Source organism: Puma concolor, chromosome A1 (genome assembly GCF_028749965.1).
Source record: "Puma concolor isolate L17-30 chromosome A1, mPumCon1.1.hap2, whole genome shotgun sequence".
Lineage (NCBI taxonomy): Eukaryota > Metazoa > Chordata > Mammalia > Carnivora > Felidae > Puma > Puma concolor.
Genome location: NC_141667.1, coordinates 77527431 through 77541474, shown reverse-complemented (window position 1 = coordinate 77541474; position 14044 = coordinate 77527431). Strand labels below are relative to the sequence as shown.

Genomic DNA, 14044 nt, shown 5'->3' with positions numbered 1-14044 from the left:
AACACTTTTCTTTTTCCTAATGTACCAAATTCAAGGTCCTATCCTGATCATTAAATTTACAACCTTCAGGATTAAATTTTATTTTTCATCTCAGCCTTCTTATATGATCTCTCTGGATTTTGTTATTATAATATTGTCTTAAGCTTGCTATTTTTTCTATTAATACTTTTCTCTTTCTCCCTCATATCATACTTTCCCTTAGAATGTTAATTCATTATATCTTATATTAAACTTGCTTATTTTCAACACCAAGCTAGTTGTTTCAGTATTCAGTTTTTGTATTGCAAAAATATGAAAAACATGATGCCAACAAATTTGAAAATATATATTTAATGGACCAATTCATGGAACATCAATAAGATAAATGACTGACCTTGCATGAGAAATGGCTGAAATCCCACAAGAGGCAAAGTTGGCAAGAAGACACTGGAATGCTTTCCCACTAGTCTCTGGAACAAACCAAGGATATCCATGTGTCAACTTCTATCAGACATTGTACTAAAGGTCTTAGTTGGTGGGAAAATTTTTTTTGAAAGAAATACACTGAAGGCATGCAGATCAGAATGAAAAAGTAATATGTTTTCACCTGCAGGGGATATGATCCTATATGTAGAAAATCCTAAGGGGAAAAAAATCACAAAAACTAATAAATGAGTTCTACAAAGTCACAGGATACAAGTTCGATATTCAAAATCTATTTATCTCTATATACTAGCAACAAACAATCTCAAATAAAATTACAAAACAGTTCTATTCACAATAACATCAGAATAAAATAAACTACTTTGGAGTGAATTTAACAAAAGAAATGTAAGACGTATATACTGAAAATTACAAAACACTGAGAAGACAATTAGGATCAAATAAAAAGAGAGACATTTTATGTTCACTGATTGGAAGGCTTACTATTGTCGCAATGGCAATTACCACCAAATTGATCTATAAATTCAGTGCAATCTCTATCAAATCTCAACATGCTTATTTGTAGAAAATGAAAAGTTTATCCCAAAATTTATGTGGAAAAACAAAGGAACTAGAAGAGCTAAAACATATTTGAAAAAAAAAAAAAAAAGGAAAGAAAGAAATACACATTGGAGAATTATAGTATTTGATTTTAACTTACTTTAAAATAATGCAGACAGTGTATAATCATAGTATTAATAGATCAATGGACCAGAATTGGGAGTTCATAAACAGACCCTTACCTTAAAGTCATTTATTTTCAACAAAGATGCCAATACAATTTAATAAAGGAAAAATATTGTTGGGGTGCCTGGGTGGCTCAGTCGGTTGAGCGTCTAACTTCAGCTCAAGTCATGTCTCCCTCTCTCTCTCGCCCCCCCCACTCTCACTCTGTCTCTCTCTCAAAAATAAATAAACATTAAATCTTTTTTTAAATAAAGGAATATTCTTTTATAAATGGTGCTGGAACAGTTGGTTGTACACTTGCAAGGAAAAAAACAAAAGTGGAAGAGGAAGAGAAAAGACCCTTATGCACACCATAAACAAAACATAAACCCAAAAATTATACCTCTAGGAATCTAGCCAAGAAAAGTGTTTCAAAGTCCACAAAAACATGTATGTAAATTGTTCACAGAAATATTAACCACTTATAAGAGCCTGAAGTGGAAATAATCTACCTGTAGGTGATCATTTGGAGAAAAAAAAATAAAAGAGAGTATATCCACAAAATGGGATAATATTCAATAATTTAAAAGATGTACTGGTAAATGCTACAACCTGGGTGAACCTCAAAAATATTATTCTAAGTGAAAGAGCTGAGAAGATACAAAAGAATATGTATACTTTTTTGTGTGAAATGATTGGAAAAGACAAATTTATAGAAACAGATACCAAGGAGTATTTTCTCAGGCTGAGAATGGGACTGATTAACCGTAAACAGGTAGGAGGCCATCTCAGGATGACTGAAATGTAAAGAGTGACCAACCACTTAGATTTGCCTCAGATGGAAGTGTGTCCTGGGATGTGGTACCTGGGGTGTTAATTTACTAAAATCACTGAATTGTACACTTTCAACAATTGACTTTAGGGATACGTAAACTGATAAACAGAACAATAAAGCTATTAAAATAACAGAATGATAAAAATACTAGATAAATTTCAGAAATAGTAACTTGAGGGGCACCTGGGTGGCTCAGTTGGGGTCTGCTTAAGGTTCTCTCTCTCTCTCTCTCTCTCTCTCTGCCCCTCCTCTGCTCATGCACACAGGCTCTCTCTCTCAAAATAAACATTTAAAAAGTAATATCTTCATTATTAAGTAAATATACCAATTTGGAGTTTTGCAATATTCACCTTAAGCATCAAAAAGGAGAAAAAAGTTTCTCAATTTATTGAAGTAACAATAAAAAATGAAATTTAATTTTATAGTGTATTCATTTTTCAAGTTTAGAAAATTGTATATTAAAATTTTAAGAAAAGGCATATTTACTGTTTAGGTTATATAAAAGTAAAAATAAATATGTCAATTCAATGATAAAGATGTTGCTGTTTTAGGGCATGTTGACTGATAAACTCCACGAGCATTTATCCTATTAAACCATTTTTCTAGGTGGAAATATACTTTGTGTTTAAAAAGCTGTTGAAATAGTTAACTCTTTTTTTTTTTTTTACAAAAATGTCACATGTAGAATGTAGTAGTGGTCTTAGTGAGCCATTTTCTTAAAATTTTAGCAGTTAATTAAATGCATTTTCTTCCTTAGTATACAAACAAGTCATGGTAGTTCTTTAAATGTTTGCTTATTTAGGGGCACCTGGGTGGCTCAGTCAGTTAAGCATCTGACCTCAGCTCAGGTCATGATCTCACAGTTCATGAGTTCAAGCCCAACGTCAGGCTCTGTGCTGACAGCTCAGGGCTTGGAGTCTGATTTAGATTCTGTGTGTGTGTGTGTGTGTGTGTGTGTGTGTGTGTGTGTGTGTGTCTCGCTCTCTGCCCCTCCCCCACTTGTGCTCTGTCCTCTCTGTCTTTCAAAAGTAAATAAACATTAAAAAAAGTTTTAATAAATAAAATACAAATGTTTGCTTATTTGTTTTGTGAGAGAGAGCATGTATGCATGCACAAGTGCACAATCCAGGGAGGGCAAAGAGGGAGGGAAAGAATCCCAAAAGCAGGCCCCACACTGTCAGCACAGAGCACAATGTGGGGCTGGATCCCAGGAACAGTGAGATCATAACCTGAGTCAAAATCAACTTAACCAACTGAGCCACCCAGGTGCCCCAGACCATGGTACTTTTAAATAATTTTATTTTACTGCTTAAGAAGGAGAGGTTAGACTATACAAACACACTTCATTTCACACTACTCTATAAATCTCTCATAGATTATAAATACTATAGCCAGAGGCATCTCATGGTTTTAGGCTACCAGAAGAAAGGCATAATCACAAATGGGCATCTCCACCAGAACCTGTAACCACACATAAGAGCAGAGTTTAATTAGTACCATGTTTCAAATAATCATTTTACCTATCACACTCAATTTCCATGATAATATTAAAATCCCAACCCAGTAAGAAGTGTGAGGGAAATTAGAGGAGAAAAGAGGTTAAACCAAGTATTTGTTCATTCCCACTATCTTCAGAAAGTGGTTGACTGAGTAGAGAAATACCTAGATAGGTTAGAGAGAACTCCTAGTAGATTCTGAAAATATTTCTAGAGGATTGCCAAATCTGCAAATCTATTTGTGAATCTCAGCATCTAGTCTCACACAAAAGTATACCTTAGTTTATAGTTTAGAAATAGTTGAGATGGTCATTAACATGAATAGAGACGAAAAAGTTTTCCTTTGTCAAGATTTCTTTTGGCTAGAAAAATGGTGGAGAGAAGAAAGTCTGTAACTCAAATGTTTACCAAAAAGCTATAACAGAAATTGATTAATCAAAAAGACATTCTTTAAAATAATGGTAAGTTTATTACCTTCCAGTCCCCCCACCAACCTGCTTTCAGCAAGGTTAAATCTTGAAAGAAAGCAAGAAAGCAAGGCAGAAGGAAGGAAGGAAGGAAGGAAGGAAGGAAGGAAGGAAGGAAGGAAGGAAGGAAGGAAGGAAGGAAGGAAGGAAGGAAGGAAGGAAGGAAGGAAGGAAGGAAGGAAGGAAGGAAGGAAGGAAGGAAGGAAGGAAGGAAAAAGAAACCAAGCAAGAGTGACAGAGAGGGTTGGGGGAGGAAAGGGAGTGGAGGCAGTGGAGGGGACAAACTAACTGTAGAAAATAAAGATGCTACCTATTTTGATATTTGAATATCATGTACAAAATTATAACCACAGAAGTTTTCAAATCCTAGAACACAAGATGCTGCTGCAATGTCTTAAAAAACTTTTTCTGTATAGGAGAAAAGAGAAATTGTGTAAGTAGCAGCAGAAGGAATCAAAAGAGATCCCTAATTTGCTAATGACATTATGATTTTTTTTCTCTTTCAATTCATTTATCCTCTAAGGTCAATAAATTATTTTCCCAAACAAGTATTTATTTGTAATAGTTAAAAACTCCTCTTTCCAATTATCTATTTTTCTCTCATTTCATTGTTAATTTTTCTTGCTTCCCTTGCTATACCTCTCTCCCTTTCTTCCCTGAAATTGTATCAGCTATATTATCAATTTGCCTGGGAAATTTTTACTCAACATGATATTCTCACAAAAGACTGACTTATGGGTTATCATAAATCAGAAAAAATCTCTGAGAAGATGAATGAATATGTGTTTCTCCCATATCACACATAAGGTACATGAGAAAGAACAGAATGGGGTCAGAATCAAGTCTTCCCCAGAGTTCTAGAAAGTTCACTGCAGTATGCAGAACCCTCTAGAACTGGTAGTCAAGAGCCAACATTATTTTACATTTCTTGCCTAACTTACAGTCAAACGTGCCTGGTTTTCTCTCTTAACCTTAACATTAATTTGTAATTATTATGTCTCGGTTCTTTTTGATATTCTTAGCACACCCAACAACTTTTGTTCTTCTCATTATATACATGTCACAAAAAGCTGAGATGAGAAGATGTTATACTAATTTTTTTTTATTAAGCAGGACATTAGTTTATATTCTCTGAAGTGGAATCATGCACCTTTAATTTAATTAAACTGCACATTTTGAGATAAATCAATGAGGTGAAATTTACTACTATGAAACGTACTATTTTTAATGTCTAAATTTCATGTGACTTAAAAACACACTCTCCTAAAATCGGCAATCAATTTGATAGTTCCAAAAGTACTTAAAATCCCTCATTTTAATAAGGATGTTATGGTATACAGCTTTTAGGAACGAGTGGCAGTTGTATTCATTATTTTATTAGATGTAACAGGAGACATACATTTCCCTCCAATTTCACTAGAGTCACATTAGAAGTCTTTTCACTATTAAAAAGAATTCACAATAAAATGTATGTGCCTTGTCAAAACAAAAAGGATGAAACATTCTAAGGTATCAAATGATACGTATCATGATGTAATCTAGATGCTTTAGTGATATACTGCTTGTGTCTGATAGAGATCTGAAGCCACATAAATAACTAATAGGTGAAATTATGCTGTAAATAACACACCTATAAATATCCAAGGGAAGAAAAGAAAACCTGAAGAACAGAATAGAATTCAATTCTTTTCTGTTCTTAAGAGTAGCCTGCCATCAGTGATATTACAAAGGAGACAAGATTCTAATTCTATGGAACTAACACAAGTGACTGACAGAAACATCCATAATGCAAAACATACTTTAGACGGATTTATGAAGTAGATCAGATGTCTTTTTGTGTGTTTAGCTTTTATCTTCTGCACACTATATGCTAGAGCACAGATTCCACTATTGTATTTCCAAGTTAACCAACAAACCACAGATAACTCAGGGTTCACTTTTTTTTTTTTTAATATAAGATAGAGAAAACAAAAATAAGCAAACCAAAGAGTCATTTGCATTTAAATGGTAATAACTATAGAGTTGTAAATGCAGCTGGTAAATACAAAGAGAGTCAAAATAAACCAGGACAATTTTTACGCAAGAAAATATTCTTGAACTTGTTCTATGTAGGTGAGCCTCAGGAATTGCTGGATGTTGGGTGCATTTCTTCGTGGTATGGAACCCTGCGAAAACCTCTCCTAAGCAAGAAATTAAGATTCTGGCTACTGGAGTGCATGGGTCTGGGTCACATTTCCTGAGAAGTATCTGCACACATTTTATCACTGCAGTTGCTATATTGCACAAATTGTTTCTCCAAACTTTGCTACAATTCTATTCAGCAACTTCACTTTGCTCTTCCATCCTACTCCAATCTTTTTCCTCATCAAAACATATTCAAAATGAAATAACTCCCCAGTTCACCTTTTCTGAAGTAAATCTAGTTATGCCTATGTTGTGCTCATACTTCCTCATGAAATTCATTGTGAGGGGGATGAGGAAACACATAAAGTCTCAAGAGAGTGGGCTTCACAAAGGGCATAACCTGCACACTCAGAAGAAATGAGGAATCCTAGGCTCCAACCCAGACCTTCTCAATCAAAATCTTGACTTTAACAAATTCCTAAATGATTCTAATGCATAGTAAACACTGAATCGTCCAGCCAAAAAATACACAGATGTGAAGTCAGCCCCATCTTCTAGAAAGCTATTGAAGCAAAATTCATGCATAGTAATATAAAAAAGTGTTCTTTATGTGAATATAGATAGAAACATATTAACCTGAAAGATGATTAGCAATGTGGGGATGGCAGATTATCACATTTATATGAAACCAAAAACAGAAAAATATTTACTGAGATAATTGTAAAAAGTATATTTTGACCAGTAAATATAATATTATTAAAAAAACAAGTGTAGATATTTCTTATCAAGTGAATGGTTAGCCACAAGGTATTATGTATGTGTCTGTAAATGTACCCAAGTATGTATGTATAGAAAGCTAACTACATATATACTTTTGTAACTATTTAAGAACACATTGCATGGGGCGCCTGGGTGGCGCAGTCGGTTAAGCGTCCGACTTCAGCCAGGTCACGATCTCGCGGTCCGTGAGTTCGAGCCCCGCGTCAGGCTCTGGGCTGATGGCTCGGAGCCTGGAGCCTGTTTCCCATTCTGTGTCTCCCTCTCTCTCTGCCCCTCCCCCGTTCATGCTCTGTCTCTCTCTGTCCCAAAAATAAATAAAAAACGTTGAAAAAAAAATTTAAAAGAACACATTGCAGATATTGTATCACTTTATCCAAAATACTCCTGTGTCTTAAGAATGGTGGTATTCTTTTACATAACCATTGTACAATTACCAAAATCAAAAAATTTAATATTGTTGCAATGCAATTATCTAATCCACAGTCCATATAAAAATTTCACACACTGTTGTAAAATGTGTACTGTAACTATTTTCTCCAATCTAAAATCCCATCCAGGACTATGCATTAAATGTAGTTGTCATGTTTCATTAGTCTGTTGTATGTGGAGTGGTTTCTTAACTTTTTTTTCCCTTTTTTAATTTAAATTATAATTATTTAACATACAGAGCAATATTGGTTTCAGGAGTAGAATTCAGTCACTCATCACTTACATATAACACCCAGTGATCATCAAAACAAGTGCCCTCCTTAGTACCCATCACCCATCTAGCCCATCTCCCACCCACCTCCTTATGTCAACCCATAGTTTGTTCTCTATCATTAAAAGTCTTTTGTGGTTTGTTTCCCTCTCTTCTCTTTCCCCCATTCCCGTATGTTCATATCTTTTGTTTCTTAAATTCCACACGTGAATGAAATCATATGGTATTTGTCCCTCTCTGATTGACTTATTTTGCCTAGCATAATACATTCTAGCCTCATCCACATCATTGCAAGTGGCAATGTTTCATTATTTTTTATGGCTAATATTCCATTGTATATGCATACCGTGTGTTCTTTATCCATTTATCAGTTGGTGGTCATTTTGGCTCTCTCCATAGTTTGGGCATCGTTGATAATACTATGAACACTGAGGTACATGTACCAGTTCAAATCTGTATTTTTGTGTCCTTTGGGTAAATACCTAATAGCACAATTGTTAGTTGGTAGCACAGTTCTATTTTTAATTCCTTGAGAAACCTCCATACTGTTCTCCAGAGTGGCTGCACCAGTTTGCATTCTCACCAACAGTGCAAGAGGTTTCCCCTTTCCCCTTATTCTTGCCAATATCTGTTTCTTGTTTTGTTAATTTTGCCATTCTAACAGGAGTGGCATTGTGGTTGTGATTTGTAATTCCCTGATGATGAGTGATGTTGAACATCACTTCATGTGTCTGTTAGCCATCTAGATGTGTTCTTTGCAAAAGTGTCCATTCCTGTCTCTGCCCATTTCTTAACTGGGTTATTTGGTTTGGGGTGTTGAATTTGAGAAGTTTTTTTTACAGATTTTGGATACTAAGCCTTTATCAGACATGTCATTTGCAAATATCTTCTCCTATTCCATAGGCTGCCTTTTAGTTTTTTTTATTGTTTCCTTCGCTGTGCAGTAGCTTTTTATGTTGATGAAGTCCCAATAGTTTGTGTTTGCTTTTGTTTCCCTTGCCTAAAGTGATGTGTCTAGTAAGAAGTTGCTCCAATCGATGTCAAAGAGGTTGCTGCCCATGTTCTCCTCTAGGATTTTGATGGTTCCCTGTGTCACATTTAGAGTTTTCATCCATTTTGAACTTATTTTTGTGTATGCTGTAAGAAAGTGATCCAGTTTCATTCTTCTGCATATCGCTGTCCAGTTTTCCTAACACCATTTGTTGAAAAGACTTTTTCCAAATGGATATTCTTTCTTGCTTTGTTGAAGATAAATTGACCATACAGTTGTGGACCCATTTCTGGGTTTTCTATTCTGTTCCATTGATCTATGTGTCTGTTTTTGTGCCAATACAATATAGCTTGAAATGCAAAATTGTAATGCCTTCAGTTTTTTGTTTGTTTGTTTGTTTGTTTGTTTGTTTGTTTGTTTGTTTGTTTTTAGGATTGCTTTGGCTATTTAGGGTGTTTTGTGGTTCCATACAAATTTTAAGATTGTTTGTTCTAGCTCAGTGAAAAAATTCTGGTGGTATTTTGTTAGAGATTGCATTAAATGTGTAGATTGCTTTGGGTAGTATAGACATTCTAACAATGTTTGTTCTTCCAATCCATGAGCATGAAATATTTTTCCATTTCTTTGTGTCATCTTTAATGTTTTCTATAAGTTTTATATGGTTTTTAGAGTATAGATCTTTTCCTCTTAGGTTTACTGCTGGAATCTTATTGTTTTTGGTGCAATTGCAAATGGAATTTATTCCTCAATTTCTTTTTCTGCTGCTTTGTTATTGATGTACAGAAATGCAACAGATTTCTGCACATTGATTTTATGTCCTTTGAGTTTGCTGAATTCATGTATTAGTTCTAGCAATTTTTGGGTGAAGTCTTTCAGGTTTTCTACATAGAGTATCATGTTGTCTGCAAATAGTAGAAGTCTGATTTCTTCCTTGCCAATTTGGATGCCTTTTATTTCTTTTTATTGTCTGATTGCTGAGGCTAAGATTTCCAGTACTGTGTTAAATAGTAAGTGAGAGTGGAGATTCTTGTCTCCTTCCTGATCATAGGGGAAAGGCTCTTAGTTTTTTCACATTGAGGATGATACTAGCTGTGGATCTTCTGTATATGTCCTTTATGATGTTGAGGTATGTTCTATCTGTCCCTATTTTGTTGAGGGTTTTTATCAAGAATGGATGCTGTATTTTGTCAAATGCTTTTTCTGTATCTATTGAGAGGATCATATGGTTCTTATTCTTATTTTTATTAATGTGGTGTATCACACTGATTGATTTGCAAATATTGAACCAGCCCTGTAGCACAGAAATAAATCCCACTTGATCATGGTGAATAATTCTTTTAAAGTACTGTTGAATTTGATTTGCTAATATCTGGTTGAGAATTTTTGCATCCATGTTCATCAGGGATATTGGCCTATAATTCTCCTTTTTTACTGGGGTCTTTGTCTGGTCTTGGAATCAAGGTAATGCTGGTTTCATAGAATGAATTTAGAAGTTGTCCTTCTATTTTTTGGAACAGTTTGAGAAGAATGGTTATTAACTCTTCTTTAAATGTCTGGTAGAATTCCCCTGGAAAGCCATCTGGCCCAAGACTCTTGTTTGTTGGGAGATTTTTGATTCCTGATTCAGTTTCTTTGCTGGATATGAATCTGTTCAAATTTTCTATTTCTTCCTGTTTCGGCTTTGGTAGTTTGCGAGTTTCTAGGAAACTGTCCAATTCTTCCAGATTGCCCAATTTGTTGGCATATAATTTTTCATAGTATTCTCTTATAATTGTTTGTATTTCTGTGCTGTTGGTTGTGATCTTTCCTCTTTCATTCGTGATTCTACTTGGGTCCTTTATTTTTTTTAGTGTTTATTTTTGAGGGGGAGAGAGAGTGGGGAAAGGCAGAGAGAGAGAGCAAGACAGAGATCCAAAGCAGGCTCAAATTCACGAACTGTGAGATCATGACCTGAGCCGAGTTGGAGGCTTAACTGAATGAGCCACTCAGGCACCCCTCTTTTTTCTTTTTGATGAGTCTGGCTAGGGAATTGTCAATTTTGTTAATTCCTTCATAGAACCAGCTGTTAGTTTCATTGATCTGTTCTACCATTCTTTTGTTTCTATATCATTTATTTCTGTTCTAATCTTTATTATGTCCTTTTGCTGGCTTTAGGTTATATTTGCTGTTCCTTTTCTAGTTCCTTTAGGTGCAAGTTTAGACTGTGTATTTAGGACCTTTCTTGCTCCTTGAGATAGGCCTGAATTGCAATATACTTTCCTCTTAACACTACCTTTGCTATATCCCAAAGGTTTTTGACTGCTGTGTTTTCATTTGCATCCATGTATGGTTTAAATTTCTTAATTTCCTGGTTAACCCTTTCATTCTTTACTAGGACATTCTTTAATCTCCGTGTATTTAAGTGCTTTTGAATTTTTTTTTTCTTGTGGTTGACTTTGAGTTTCATAGCAGTGTGATCTGAAATATGCATGATATAGTCTTGATGTTTTTGTAGTTGTTGAAAGTTGATTTGTGACCCAGTATGTGATCTATTCTGGAGAATGTTCCATGTGCACTTGATAAGAATGTGCATTTTGCTACTTTAGGATGAAATGTTCTGAATATTATGTTAATCCATCTAGTCCAGTGTGTCACTCAGAGCCATTTTTTTCGTATTGATTTTCTGTCCACTGCTCTAAGTGGGGTGTTAAAGCCCTCTACTATTATTGTGTTATTATCAGTAAGTTTCTTTATGCTTGTGATTGATTTATATATTTGGGTGCCTCCAAGTTAGGGGAGATAATTATTTATAATTGTAAGATATTACTGATGGATAGACCCCTTAATTATGATATAATGTTCTTTTTTATCTGTTACATTCTGTTTTAAAATCTAGTTTGTCTGATGTAAGTATGGCTACTCCAGCTTTCTTCTGACATCCATTAACATGATATATGGTCCTCCATCCTCTCACTTTCAATCTGCAGGTATCTCTAGGTCTGAAATGAATCTCTTCTAGGCAGCATATTGATAGGTCTTTTGTTTTTCCATTCTGATACCTGTCTTTTGATTGGAGCATTTAGTCCATTTATATTCAGCGATTATAGAATGACACAAATTTAGTGCCATTGTGTTACCTGTAGAGTTAATGTTTCTAGTGATGCTTTCTGGTCCTTTCTAGTCTCTGTTGCTTTTAGTCTTCTTTTTTCCACTCAAAAGTCCCCCTTAAAATTTCTTGGACAGGGGCGCCTGGGTGGCGCAGTCGGTTAGGCGTCCGACTTCAGCCAGGTCAGGATCTCGCGGTCCGGGAGTTCGAGCCCCGCGTCGGGCTCTGGGCTGATGGCTCAGAGCCTAGAGCCTGTTTCCGATTCTGTGTCTCCCTCTCTCTCTGCCCCTCCCCCGTTCATGCTCTGTCTCTCTCTGTCCCAAAAATAAAATAAACGTTGAAAAAAAAAAATTTCTTGGACAGCTGGTTTAGCTGGTCACAAATTCCTTTAGTTTTTCTATGGGAAACTCTTTCTCTCTCCTCCTTTACTGAATGACAGCCTTGCTGGATAATTAATTCTTGGCTGCATATTTTTTTTTCCATTCAGCATGTTAAATATATCTTGCCACTCCTTTCTGGCCTGCCAAGAGTCTGTGGGAAGATCTGCTATAAACCTGATCTGTCTTTCCTTTAGGTTAAGGATTTTTTTTTCCTTGTTGCTTTCAGGATTTCTTCCTTGTCTGTGTATTTTCTGGATTTTACCAAGCTATGTCTTGGTAATGGCCAGCTTTTGTTGAATTAATGGGAGTTCTCAGTGCTTCTTGGATTTTCATATCTGTGTCCTTCCCCCGATTAGTGAATTTTTCACATATAATTTACTCACATAAAACTTCTTCCCTTTTTCTTTCTCTTCATCTTCTGGGACCCTTATGATATAAATGTTATCAGATTTTAATAAATCACTGAATTCCGTAAGTCTGCCTTCATGATCCCTGACCTTTGTTTCCCTCTCTTTTTCAGCTTAATTATTTTCCATAATTTTATCTTCTGTACTGCTAATTCATTCTTCTGTCTCACCCATCCTCATTTTTATGGCCTCTGTTTGGATTTGCATCTCAGTTATAGCATTTTTAATGTCAACTGACTGGATTTTAGTTTTCTTATCTCGGCAGAAAGGAATTCTCTGTGTCTTCTATACTTTTATTCAATCCCAGCTAGAATCCTTATAATTGTTGTTTTAAATTCTAGTTCAGACATCTTACTTATATCTGCATTGACTAAATCCCTGGCCACCATTTCTTCCTCTTTCTTTTGAGGTGAATTCTTCCATCCTGTCATTTTGGAGGAAGAAAAAAATAATAATAATAGAATGAAATACAAATTTAAAAAAATTGCAAATCAAATAAAAGAAGCTAGATCCTAGGTGTTTTTGTCTGCTTAAGAGAATCTTTATAGAAAAAAAAAAAAAGAAAGAAAAGAAGAGAGGAAAAAAATTAAAAATAAAATAATTTTTAAAATGTTGCTCTTTATCCAAGAAACAAAACAAACAACAACAACAAAACTAGAAGCAACAACAAAAAACAAAAGAACAAACAAAAAACCCAAATGAAGCTAGATCCAGTGTCCCCTAGAGCTGAGACTTTGCAGCAGTCTATGGTCAGTAGACCAAGCTTGTGGAAGGGATTTTTGCTGGTCTTGTAGGGGAGGAGCTGGAGGCTGCAGGTGGGCAGGGCTTTGTGTAACTGCTCCGTCCTCCACTTGGTGGTGCTGTTTAGCTCACTGAGGTCCATCAGTGCTGGTGGGGTAATGGTGAAAATGGCTTCACCTCACCCTCTAGTCTCCAGAGCAGGAAATTCTCAACCTCACAGATGAGCCATCAGTCACCCCTCCTGTGTCCTCCAATTCTGTCAGCTCCCTACCTTCCCTGTCTGTGTCCAAGCTGTACACCTACCAGGCAGTGCTGCTCTCCAGAATTTTATCTCAGGTGTGGTTGTATTTCAAAACTTGACACTTCAGAGATCCCTGTGGTTGGGACCTGCAGTGATCTTCTTGGGGAGGGTCTCACTGTGCTGTGGCCAGGGCTGGCTTGTCCCAGGAAATAGTCACACCCCAGGCAGCGGTAGCCGCTCAGAGTTTATGGTAAATCACAAAACACAACCGGTACCCATGTTTGCTGCCCGCAGCTGGAATCCTTGTTCCTATACAGGCAGCATAATAGTGTCTTCTGTGTCTTGTGCCTGAGGAGAGGGCGTATGCCAAACACACTCCAAGCAGGGGAACAGCTTCTCCCCAACGGACCCAAGGGATTCTGAGACTGTGCTGCCTACTCCCTGGGCTCCATCCTTTTTCCTCACAAGAGCACCACCAAAGGATGACCTTTAAAACGTCAGACTCTGTGCTCCCGTTATAAAAAACTGGCAGTATTCTCCTTCTCCCCTGTCAACGGTTTTGGGGTGTCCCGTGTGCATGTTTTCATTCTTTCTCTCTAGCTGCTTTCGGGGGCAGGGGGGGTGCTTTCTTGTGTGAGTCTGACACTCTGCTCTCCCCTTCTGTTTTTC

General features: G+C 36.1%; 1 long non-coding RNA gene across 1 annotated transcript in view; it reads right to left on the bottom strand.

Annotated features, from left to right (window-relative positions):
- Positions 1-373: 373 nt before the first annotated feature.
- Positions 374-14044, bottom strand: part of LOC147584245 (uncharacterized) — a 110296-nt gene continuing 96625 nt past the window's right edge. Inside the window, exon 2 of the long non-coding RNA XR_015255260.1 lies at positions 374-449. This is a non-coding gene — a long non-coding RNA (uncharacterized LOC147584245). The remainder of the gene's footprint in view (positions 450-14044) is intronic.